The sequence below is a fragment of the Alligator sinensis genome, unplaced genomic scaffold (assembly GCF_000455745.1).
Source record: "Alligator sinensis unplaced genomic scaffold, ASM45574v1 scaffold796_1, whole genome shotgun sequence".
Classification (NCBI taxonomy): domain Eukaryota; kingdom Metazoa; phylum Chordata; order Crocodylia; family Alligatoridae; genus Alligator; species Alligator sinensis.
In genome coordinates this window covers 635,804-649,222 of record NW_005842141.1, presented here as the reverse complement: position 1 = coordinate 649,222, position 13,419 = coordinate 635,804, and positions in this window count along the sequence as shown.

The window sequence follows — 13,419 nt, the reverse complement described above, 5'->3', positions numbered from 1 at the left end:
ATGTGCAGTCCTGATCCTGCTCCAGGCAGCTCTGGCTCTGTGCCTGCATGGAGGAGGGTGGGGGCACGTGGAAGGCCTATGCCCACCTAGTTGTTGGCATACGGACTGATCAATAAAGTTTTTCACTGTCTCCTGCCTCCCTGCAAGTTGGGGTGGGAGGGAACCTGGGGCCACAGGAGTGTGGGTGGGCTGGGTGGGGAAGAGGGGCAGGAGAAGGAGTCAGTGTAGGGAGGTCCCTCCCTGCAGTACAGGGCTTACCATGTGGCCAGGGATGGCATGGCTGGTGGCTCTTCTTGAACCCAGGTGGTAGTGATGTGGTGCACCTCTAGGCAGTGTCCTAGGATGGCAGGGTGAATGGGTGTTGGCTGGGGCCCTCCTCCAGGGAGAAGCTGGTGCTGTTGGTGGCCAGTGGGGGGGGGGGCCAGCCAGTGGCCAGTGGTGGCCTGGGGCTGAAGCTGTGCAGCTGTTGGAGTAGGTGATGACCCGGGCTCCCCCAGCTTCTAGTGGAGGTTGTAGCTGGGAGAGCTCAGTGGGATGGGAACCTGCAGGCTCAAGGGGCCCTCCCTCGGTGACATGGTCTGGCAGGCTGCATGTGCTCCTGTACACAGCATGGTTGTGGCCTGGGTCCCAGGGCAAGAGGATGGCTGTCAGTTGCTGCATAAAAAGCATGCACTTGTGGGCACTCCCTGACTGCTGATTGTGGTCAGTCAGTCATGGTGACCCATTGTGCATGCAATGCCTTGAACTTTATGTGGCACTGCCGTGCCAACTGCTCATGTCCATGCTCCTGTATCTGGCCTGATAGCCCCCCATAGACATGGGCATTGGAGCGCCTGCCCCACGTGAACTGTCATTGTACCTCCACCTTCACTCCACAGTGCCACAAGGTCACCAGTCTCCTCCATGGACCAGTTGGGACCCCAGGTGGTGGGCATAGGAGTGGACATGGGCGTGGGTGAGGATGATGGCATTGGGAGTCCCATGCCAGCTCTCTGGGCCTCTGCACAGCTGTCCCTGAGCAGCTGAGCCTGCACAGCTGCCTGCAGTGCCCAGCACAGGGGCACAGAACAGGACTGACAGCTGTGTGGCACAGGCAATGCCCTACAATACCTCCAGGCTCTGGCAGACTGCTAAGGGTGGGATGTGGGCAGCTGAAGCCAGGAACTGCTTGCAGCTGGACCTGGGTGCTGGCAGGCCTGGCTGGAGCCTGCAGCTCTCTGCAGCACCTTGAAGCACCGTGTGGGCCTGGCAGTCTTTTGGAAGGCAGTGGCACCAGAATACAGACAGTCTGGCACAGCTGAGTTTTGGCCTGCCCAGTTGGACACAGGGTCCTGGAGTGCCCTCAGGCTCCCTGCATGTGTACTCCAGGGTTCAAAATGCCTGCAAACTTTTAAAGGGCCTGAAGTAGAGGCTGCCACAGAGGCAGCCTAGCCCTGGGACAGGAGAGACTCCCATCTTGGAACCCTGGGGCTAACCTCAGACTAGCCCCCTGGTGGCAGAGCTGACCAAACTTGCTCCTGGTTGGCATCTACATATGCGTTACTGTGCAGTAACTAATTGTGAGTAAGTTTGATACTTGCATTTGCAGGTAGCAAATTTACTCCTGAGTAGCATCCTTACTTGTCAGTAGCAGTAAGCTGTATGAAATGTGTGCTTAATGCACAGTAAACTACACTACTGTGCAGTAAAGCTTCTCATGTAGACATACCCAGTGTGTCTGCACTTAATGCAGAGTAAATTTACCATAGAATAAAATCCTGGATTAGTTACACTGTAGTAATCATGTTCTGGGGCTGCACCCTCAGTACTTGACAGGGCATTGTATTGTATTATCTCACAAATATACAGCCTGCAAAACCTCACTTGATTGCTTCTATCCATTCTTTACCTGTCATGCCATGCCTAGTTTAAGGGCAAGTGATAAAGAAATATAAACTTAGCTGAAGAAGATATATAGAGAGATTGTCCACTGAAAAATGGGTGAGTGTTATTTGGAAATAATAAATATGTATAAAGGATGACTTGTCACTTCTGGATGACAGATGACTTCTACTCTCAACTAATGCTGGAAGCAAAGTTACTTGTAGCTATGACACATGAAGCGTGGGAGGAAACCATTCTGAAATTGCATGTGTAAGATGATTATTTTTTCTCTCTGTAGATTTCAGAGGAAAAAGATTTGTTACATTATCATGACAATACTATTAGATATCAGCCAGACCCAAACTGCCAACTAGGAGCATGGAGAACTGAAGGTAATCTCAAACTTCATTGTCCAAAAAATGGAAGATACTGGGTGAAGAAGCACACCTTCCTTCTTTAGAACAGGCAGCAGAAGCCAGTTAGAATTTTATATAATTATTCCTATCTAGCTTGTAATAGTGATTTTCAGCTTTTCCACTGCTGGGAGCCCTTTTTCTGCTTAATCAGAATTTAGGTGAGATTTGACTAACTATAAAAGGTAAGAAGCCATGCCTGCTTGACAACAGTTCACACCCCTGAAGGGCAACAACTTGTTGAGAAAACATAATTTCTTCATCCTTCAGGGTGGGTGTATTTTCCCCCCTTCTTGCTGTTTGTTGGTAGGGGACTGTATGAAATATGTGGAAAGTCCAGTCATTTCATAACTATATTTTAATTCCTGTGTTTGTAATATGTATAAATTATGTCCCAAATTGCCTGTTCCCATAGAAAGAACACTCACTATCTGAGATGCCAATCTACCTGTATATAGTTTGCACAGAAAAATAATTTATATTGAACAAAATTATGCAGTCCTTATTCAATTGGCTTAGAAATAGATGGGTTTTTACCTTCTCCACAGTAAGGCTGTGAACATTAGAAGTGTCAAGCATGTGAAATATTACCAAAAACCTTAAACATTATTTTTTTTTCCGGTCTTGAAAAATATATAATAAACAAACCTTTAATTTTCCCCCGGTGTTACTTGTGTACAAATACAAACAAACATTTTCATTTCCAAGCCATAAAAATAATACTATATTAATGAAGAATGGTAGAGAAATTTACAATGATATGTACAAAGTCTCATCAAATGCATTGCAAATGTATTTCATCTTGTTTCATTGTTTTAGAAAGTAGCTAGCTGTTTCACAATTTCTCTCCATATTAGAGCAATAAATTGTAATGACTGTTATTAGTATTATTTTAGGTCAGCGCTGTACACTCTCTAAGATAATTTGGGTCATAATTCCTCTTTGTTTCATAATTATTCACAAGTTTAGCTTCTTCTTTGCTTTGTTAAAATGTAATTCACATTTTTGTGGCCATTCACTTAAGAAGCAAGAAGAAAAAAGTGGCCTTGGGGGCTCAAAATAAATCTTGAATTCTTAATTTGATGTTTCATCTTTTCTTATCTCTTAGTTGTGAATTTAACTGCTTTGTTTAATAAGGTAGAATGTTCTATTTATAGGGAACATCATTATTGAGCTTTTGCCAGAGTAGATCCATTCAAATATAGAATACTGAAAATTGTGAATAAAACATCAATCTTTTTTGTTATATATCAGTTTAGTGCTTTGCATCCAAGAGGTCCTTACATTATTTGCTAAAACCACTGACCAAGGCTATGGAAAAGATGAAAATATTATTTTGGCATTAAATCATATTGTTTTGCTGTAGGTACTGAACCAATCTAACTATTTTGTTTTTCTACTCATGCCCAGTATATCTATACCTGTTTCATTCCACTTTATCTTTGCTTATACCAGTGTAAAAATTATCAGAAAAATAGTTGTATTCATTTCGCTGAAGAGTGTTCCTGAATAGTAAGTTATCCTTCATTTTTAAAATCACTGTCTATAACATTATGTTTGTCCATAGCCTCTAAGAGAATTCTGATAATGTGCTTGTTTTCTTGAGTTGGCAGTGGCTTCTTTACTATCGTTATTTTGTAATTGTAAAGATGTTATAAAGCCAGGAAAGTCATTTATAATTGGAGGTGACATGTCTGAACTTCAAGGAAGAGTTGCAAGGCTGTATAGAACAAGGCTCAGAGAAAAAGTATATCTTGGAGAGAGAAGGTGATTAAACCAATAAATAAATAAAACAGTAATAATGATAACAATGATGACAATGATGATAATAATAATAATAACAAACATTTTAAGGGAATTTGTCAAAGAAATATGGTTCTATATGTTGTCCATCAATGGTCAAAAATAGAAATACGTGTATTTCAGCCATTCATTTGTGGTTTTCTAATGTGTGGTTAAGGAAGATAGATCAAAGTTTCCAAACAAATATTAAAAAGGACCACAGTTTCTCACATACGGTGCAATCCCTAGTGAGATACCTTGTTTTTGGAAGGCTGAATATAGAACTATAGAAAAAAATATAGAAAATATAGAAAAAAAGCTAGCATTTTATTAATGGAGAACTTGTGCAGCAGCCCATTTTCTCTGGGCAACAAGCGAACAGGGGCAGAGTTGAATGTTAACCCTTTCACAGCTGCTAATAAATTGACAGCAGTTTTTAGGTGATCAGCCAAAAGCTACTGGCAATTCATTAATAGCTGTGAAAGGGTTAGCACTGGATTTCACCCTTGCTTTCTTCAGATCCCAGAAGAAAGCAGCAGCCATTTTGCATCACAGCCTCTCCATGTTTCCATTACGGCAAAGAAAATCAGTTTCCTTGCTTAAGACATGCACCCCAATTTTTGGAGGGTTGATTTTTTGGGGGAAAAAGGTGGGTGTGATATGGGATTAAATGTGGTAATATGAAAATATTACCACCTTTGTTATGCTGTATTAAGGTGTCCATCTTGAACAAAACAGCAAAAGGAGCCACTTTGGATTTAAACAACCTGGGGACTAATGGGACCTGATAAAGTGAGAATGATTCTATGTTGGCATTTCAGTTTGGGAACATTTCCTTTTTTTGTTCTTTTGTGTTATAGAAGGTAATTTGCTGAGGTTCATCTTGGCCTAGTTTCCGGATCATTGGATCAGCATTACCATTTGTATCCATACAAATATCTTTTTGTATTTGGAAGAGGCAGGATTTGTGTGTCTGACGGATCAAATCCATAGTTGGAACATTTAGGTAACTTTTGGATATAGGCACATATAGCAGGGCACTAAGACATGCCTACTCCTTAAGGATGAAGAAACCTGGCCAGGGAAATCTGCAGGCCAAACATAGCTCCCCAGCTGCAGGTTACCACGGTAACAGCCGAAGGGAGTAACTGGTCACACCTGCCGAAATCACCTGACTGGCCGGAGGAAAAGTTCTGGGATATATAAGCCCAGGCTATAGCTAGCAGACACATAGTCTTTCTCTGGCAACTGACAGGGAAGGAGCTCCTGCCTGCTGAAGCTATTTGAGACCTGGTGCTGCCTGTCTAGCTCTGCCAGTACTGCCTTCTCTACTACCTAGGTGCTACATGACTACAGGGAGTCTCCCAGGTACCTAGAACAGGGGCATGTTACTCTGAGTGGAAGTCTGTCCCTTAAAGAGGCATAGCACTGTTGTTCTTGCTAGTATTTAAGTTATAGCCTGGGGCTTGTGTTTGTGTTCATGTTTACCATGAAGGATCGGGATAAGGCTAGAAGGGGAGGTTTGGAGGCCTCATTTGAGCCTGGAGAAAGAGGGCATATGATTTGCCCAGTGTCAGGTACAGTGAACCCATAGTGCCAGAGGGCTGCAGCCAGACGGGTGCACAGAGCCCATAGCACCAGAAGTGTGCAGCTGAGGGGGTGCAGAACCAGGTTTCCAGGAGAGAGATACTGAACCAGGCATCCAAGAGAAAGGCACAGAAAACCAGTCACCAGAGAACTTAGTGCCTGCATGTTGCAGAGAGACAGACCTTACAGAGCAAGAGGGTTCAACGCCAGGGGTGTATAGAGTTGATGATGGTAGTAACACCTGCGAGGTATGGGACATGTGTAGGGGAGGTTGGAGTGTGTATGCAACGTCTGGTCTGGTATAGCTGGTTGCATGAAGGGCAGCCTCCCGCTTAATGAACAACTTAATTATTTACTAACAAGGTGTGGCAGTCGAGATAGGTGGGGAGACTGTCCAAGACAGGTGGGTAGGCTGATACAGAGGTCAGCTTCAGAACAACCCCTTGTCACAGCATCTTTCTTTAGGTCTAAGGAAAAAGCAGGCGCTGTTCAAGCTTGTTGGAGCAGTGGTCTGTATAAAACTCCATATGTAAATAAAAACAGTTTGCTGGGCTGTGAAATAAGGCAAATCAGATACTAACAGTACTAGCTAGCAGGAAAGAAAAATGAAGAAGAAACGCTAGATGGTAAGTGGAAGAGCAAGAGCATTTAAGAGGGAAGAGAGTCATTAACACCTGTGGAGAGATTAGCAGGGATCAGGTGGATTATAAGGAGCCATTAAGTCAGTGTCTGCATTTTAGTCCTTGGTTTTTAGTGTTTAGCAAGCTTATGATTTTTGTTCCCAGGTTTGTCTTTTTCAGGTGTTTTGCAAATTTCCCTTAAGCATGAGGATTGTAAGGTCAGAGAGGGATTGGTTGTTCTGTGAGAAGTGTTTTCCTGCCTATTCCTGTGTGTTTAGTCACACCGTATCTATTTTTTAGCTGTTACTGTTAATAGTTTGAGTAAGTGTTGTGTTGTTTTGAAAGATGTGGATTTCATCCAACTTTAACTCAGATGCCAGAGACCTTGATCCTCTGTGGAGGTCCATAATCATGGAACTGATTGCAAATCTGAAATCTTACTCCATACTTGCAGGAAAATTAGAAGGAAAATTCATTTGCATGTCCGAATGTTCCCTGGTTTATAGAAATCTATGCTTGTAGTCTTGTGTTTGATGAAAAATTTATGTCATAGAAGATTGTTTTCATTTTGCAAGACTTTTTTAATAATCTGTCCTGGTCAACAGAAAATAAAAAAGTTTTCAAGATCATACCCTTCATTAAAGGAGGTTGGGAAGCTTCCAGAATCTGATGACAAACAAAATATCCTTTATTATAGATAAAACCAATTTTGAATCATAACTGAAGATCCCTGTGTTTTAGGAAGGGGGAAAAAAACCCTAAAACTATAAAGCAGCAGGAAATTTTATTCTTTAAAACCTAGAATGGTGACTAGGGAAGCTCACAATTCTTGTTTCATTACAAGGAGGGTACAAAAGAGATACAAAAAGGACATTTAACACTGGGTGTGTTCCATTTGCTTGTTTATAAGATCTGGGAGGTCACTGTCCCCTGCCCAGTGAGGGTGAATTTCATGAAAGCAGAAATGTATCAATAAATTGCATCTCAAGATCCCTTGGAAAAGATAAGTTAAAAATAGCATCAATTAGAGTGAGGAAACTGCAAAGCCCAGTAAGAGATTAAAAAATAAAAAGTGAAGTCATCTTGTGATTGCAGAAGATTTTTTTTTCTTTGTTCTTTATCTCCTCAGAATAGAAGGGAACCTGGGGGAAAGCGGGATGGAGAGAATTGTTACAAGCAACACTAGACTGTAGCAGGAAGTCAGAGGGCAGGGGCAGCATGGCAGGGATGGCCAATAAACTTCAAAAAGTGCTTTTGCCTTAGGCAGCAAAGTTTCAGGTGGGAAAGACAGTGCTCTCCCTAGATATCCTTCTTTTTAATAACTTGAGCTCTGCAGGCTACCCAGTTATACAAACAGATTTGTTTCCATCTATGGAAGCTATTTTGCCTCTAAGTTTTACATGTGCCCATTCACCTTGAAGCTACTGAGCAGCAATAAACTGTTTACCTAGTTTGTTGATTCTGGTAAAAGAGCCCCCTAATGTGTTCTCTCCTTCTGTAGCAGAAAGCCCCCTTTTCCCTCTTGCCTGCATTTGCTCTCCCCTCTTTGGATATGTTTCTCTTTTTCTACCTTTTCTTCCTTTCTCTCTCTTTCACTTTAAGATAAGGAATTGTGTTTTAAAATTTGTGTGTGCGCATTTTGTATCTCCCCTTGTATTTTGGTATTTTTATCTATTTGTGTGCCATGGCATTTGTAGCTTATATTTTATACTCCTCACCTTTCAACTAAATGTGTTTTAGTTTCATAAGTAAGTTATACATTGTAACAATGTTAACAAGGGCAGGAATCAAACTGCCCTTCCCTGTATCAGGCTGGCCCCTGAAACAGCGAGTGAATCAGTGATTGAATGTGTAACACTGTAGCAGCAGACAGCAATTAACACCTGGGACACTGCAGATCAACCAACGGAAGAATTCAATAGAAGACAATGTAACAACCGGGAAATCTCTAAACCTCACTGATCAACGGCTAGAAGCCCTGGCCGGAGTTAATCAATGCCGGGGACCAACTTTTGGGCTGAATATCTCCAGATCACTCCCAGAGCCCTATTCAAAATTCATCAACGGACTCCCAAACCTGCACGTACATGTGGACGACCCCTGGGGCTGACAGATGCCGTCCAGTAGCCACTGAGGGGGGGAAGTCCCACGAGGGTCAACGCCCCCTGGATTGGGCAAACCTGAAATCTGGGGAGTCACCAAAGTCTGCCAAAGACAGATAAAAGGCAGTGAAAAGTGACCCTCAGTGGCGCCCTCTTGATCTCCAACTCAACCAGACCTGTCCAGCCAGAAGGACCAGCCGGCGACCCCCTTCTGGAGGATAACACCACGCTGAAAGAAGCCTTGACTGGCCATCGACGGCAGACTCCAGTGCTTGTAGGATAGGTATACCTGACTCTGTAGCTTGCTATTGTGTGTGTGTATGTGTGTGCATGTGTGTGTGTGTGTGGGGACCAGCCCCAAGGTTTATGATTTAACTCATTACAGTGTTTCAATCTGCCTAATGAACTAGAATTTTAAGGATCCCGAGTTCGACATTTGTAGCCAACACTTCCCTTCAACTCAAGTCGGTATTCAGTCACAATTAAACCAAAAGGGAAGTTTATAGCTGAAAGCAAAAATAAAGACACTATGCTTGGTGAGTCTGATGATAACTGTCAATCTTGTAACAGGGCTTTCTTCTGTGAAAAAGGGAAGAAAATTGAGATTCACTTTGGCAGGGAGAGAGATGTAAATGCAGGTTTAATACTAGGCATGATTTGTCAGAAGATTTACATGCTAATCTCATACTCTGTTTGGCTATGATATGATCACAAGTAATAAGTCAAGCAATTATTCACCAGATATGTACAGCTGGGTGACATTATTTTTGCAATGCTTAAGTGGAGTCCTGGCCATTTACAGCTCCTCAATTTGTGCAGGAAGGAATGACTTCCTCACAGTAATTCAGTGGATATACAAGAGAGACATCCTGTGTGTAGGTGGGGACCTGGGCAAATCCAGGATTTCCTGAAGGAGGGGTGCAGCACACAGACACTCAGACCATAGAGAGGATGGGGGTGAGGTTCCCTTTTGACAAGTGAAATTGATGTTTGCAAACTCTCATTTGCATTCAAATGGTATGTTTTCTTATGGAGACCTGATTCATTTTGTGAAACCTTTGACATTCTTTTCTGGAAAATAGTGTTTCTCAAGTATACAGACCTCAGATTTCAGGAGAGATCAAAAGTGAGTTACCTGCACATATTTTGACCTTCACTTTCCTAATGTTTTTTAATTTGATGGTCTGCTAGCATCTCCAGCATTCTGAAGTTGATCAATCTCTTCACTACAATATAACTGTCTTGGAAAACTACTTGTAGTTAAAGAAATGTCAATATAATTAAAATGTCTACATGTTTGTCAGTTCATTACTACAAGCTGATATTGCATAAAAGCTTTATTTTGCATTATGGCTGGATTAGTGAACATATTGAGCAATATATATATTCATAATGAATGATGTATTAATGCTTTTTAAATCTGTGGATGTTTTCTCACTATTGTGCCTTTGCATAATGGATAAATTCCCAGCCTTATAAATGTCTACTTTGTGACTTGCTAGAATGGTTATAAGAGAGAATGTGTAATATTAGAAAGGCATGCATTTATCTATGGTCATTAACATATGATTTGCAAAATTTAAAATTAGGTTCCCATCCATTCTTTTTTTTTCCTGTTTTTAAAAAGGAAAAAATGGGACAGCAAAATCCATATATAAATTGAAATGGTAGAAAAGTGATCTAAATTTATCAATACTTTTGATAAGATTCTCAGAGGCCTGAGTGAGACCTGCAGTAGCTATATATTATTTTGAAAGGTTTTAGTATTCTCTCTAAAAAATATGAAATGGATGCAATAACCCAACTGAGAAGCCCAGTTGAATCTGGAATATTTTTTTATTGATTTATTTTTAGGATTGTAAGGTAAATATTTTATTTATGGTATAAAATAACTTAATGAACCTAATTCTGGGCACCTATTCTAATTCAACAATTTATAGATTATTTTGCATTAAAATTTGATCTGCTTTAAATCACAAATTCTTCCTTTACTGATATCATGCATGCTAGGCCTATAAAAATATCAGTAACAGTTTTTCCTCCTTCACTGTTTTTCCAAATGATAAAGCCTATAATTTTTAACTTCAACCCATCTGCAGGCCTGGTGTAAATATCAATTTTGCAATATGATCTTCAGCTGTTAGGTTTTGCTTCAGTGTACCTTTCAATTCCCCTCTATTGTATTTCAAAAAAGTTTGAAAGTTGCATAATGTTCCTATAGTCACCTTTTGTCCAATTAACTACACTAAGAAATGTCAAATGTTATATTACTACAAATGGCTGAATATGGCTGGATGTACAGGACTTCAAAAATTAAACATCATTATATCTAACTGAAAATGTAGAAAATTATATTTGAAAGCTAATTTAGTGCCAGGAGCAAAAAAAGGAATTTTACACAGGGAAAAAAAAGCAGCATTAAAAATCTTCACAGAGTATGTCTACATGAAATGCTACGTTGCTATAGCGATGTAGTGTCGGTGGGCACGAACCATGATACTGACACTACTGCACAAAGTAGAAACAAGCTACTGTGCAGCAGCTCATTGCTGCTGCGCAGTAGTGTCAGAAATGACCCATGTGACAGTGGGACTGCTCAGTAACAACTGCACAGTCCAGCATACATGTAGATGTGCCCACAGTCAGTTACAGTTTTCAGTTTACATATTAAATAGAACACTTAAATGCAGGTGATAAAACACTGTCTAAAGACAATCACAGACATCAAAAAGCCTAGTCTTCAAATACAAGGGGAAGCAATTGTAACACAAAACAAAAGTTTTTGTTCCAAAAGAAATATTTGCAATGAGCAAATCTTCCAACAAGGCATGTTCCACCTAAATATAAAAACATTTTAATACAATTGCTAGATATGGGGTGGTCCAACATGGTATTAGCCTGTATATGGTATCAGCCTGGTTCAAGACTGCGTATTAGCCTGTGCTTTATGTAATGAAGGGACTCCATGGTATGCATCTTCTGTTAATTAAAATAAATGACAGCATTAAATCCATTAAATGTGAGGAGCAACTATTTCTCCCCTCTGTAATGAGGTCTAGCACTTGCTCTTCTTTGTTTTGTAATAATATGAATTCTGCATCTACAAATAGTTTAAGGCAACAATTGAAATATTTGTCCAGCCTAATTAGGCACAGTCTTGGACCAGGCTGGATTATAGCTGATCTGAGTATCAATTAATAATCATGCCATCCCATTTTTTGTAAAGAGAGCCTTAAAAACCTTTACTTCAAATAAATTAGACTTTTCCTACTGTTCAGACAAATGAGCAGAACAGCAATACTTCTTGTTCAGTCAAATCAATCCATTTTTCATTTGTGAAGGGGAATAATTTACTAGAAAATGCTACTTCTGAATTCAGCATTAGTGAAATTCATAGGAATTTTACTTAGAGGAAAGGAAAGGAGTATGTCTAACTGAATCAAAGGACAAGTTACAGCATCTGTTTATATACACATCTTTCAATGCAGAGGCATATAAATCTGTGATAATTTATATCTAATGTTACATTGGGGAGATACCCACATTTAATAGAATTATAAGGAATAGTTAATAAAATAATAATTATTTGATAAATTATTACAAATTTGCCCTTGCCTTTGCTGTATGATACAAGGTAATGATTTACATTTGCATAATGCTTGAAAAATATGAATAAGCTTACCTTTTTATTTTCTAGTTATTTATATTAAAGGTTCAAATAATTAATGGAGTTTTGAAGAATTTTCTGCTTTTTGACAACCAAAATTATCAGAGGATGACACCTCTGTCTATGAGAGAATGGAATGTTGTTCTATAACTTCTCTTCTGCTTTAACACTCCATCCTGTTTCCTTTTACACCATATCTTATTGCTCACACACATATGTATTGCTCACTGTTTTTGGTTTACATAACTATTTTCATAGAATATTAAAATGCAAGTTATAAATGTACTACACCCTGTCAATAGTAAACCTAGAAGTCATTTAGTTAAAAAGACAAATAGCTACAATACTGTCTTCTCAAAATATGGGATTCATCCTCTTGTCTATGACAGTCTGCTAAAGAATGGCCTGTATTTCAAGGAAGCAAACTTCATAAAGTATTCATGCTTTAGAACAAAGATCTGTTTGTGTCCTCATTCTTCATATTTTAAAAGGGAACATTTATGGTTGGAAAATGTTTTTACAGAGGATATTTGTTACTTTAAATTCATGTTTCCACTTAAAGGTGGAAACCTTTTTGTTGTTCAAATGACTAAAGCTTCTTCTAAGATGTATATTTGTAAATATTTTATATCTAAATGCAAACTTTCATTTAACAACTTCCTGATGCCACTTTCATGTGAATACTGAGGTGTTTTGTTTACAAATGGAACAAGACTTGATCTTTAACTTGTTAATAATAAAAGAAGCTATTTGCACACACACTGAAATTAATTGGGGAACTGGTTTCCTGGCAATGCTTCTGGAACTCCCTACTAAACTTAGGATAAAAAGACCACCTTTCCAAACAGTAAGACAAAGCAATTCTTTTTGATGACCATTAAGTGTAGTGATTCTCTTTAACAATCTTTTTATTTAAAAAAAAAAAAACTATTTACAAAGTTGAAAGATTTTTATGTAGGAAACTGGAGTGTTTGGACTCACTTGATTCAGAATTCAGCCCTGATTAAACCAAAGGAATATCTCAGACAAGGAATGGAATAGAGTTTAACATGCTTTTAAAGATGTCCTGGGAATTTCCTGGCACAAAAGTAAAAGCAATTGCAACTCTGGACTGTGTACTTGCGAGCTGAAGAAGTTACAGTGATTATCTCTGAAGGGGTTGAGTGAATGAAAGGTAACAGCCCCTGAGGGCCGCCCCCCTCTGCATTTTACAGGTATCATACAATTAGCTGGTTAACTGTGCAAGAGGGACCAGGTACACATGCAAAGTAGCTATCATTCCATAAACAGCTCCAACTGTCTATAAAGTTAGACCTAAAAAAGGTGCACTAAATTTACAGCTGGTTGCTATCGAGCTTTAATTTGTACATGTTGCAGGGTCTACC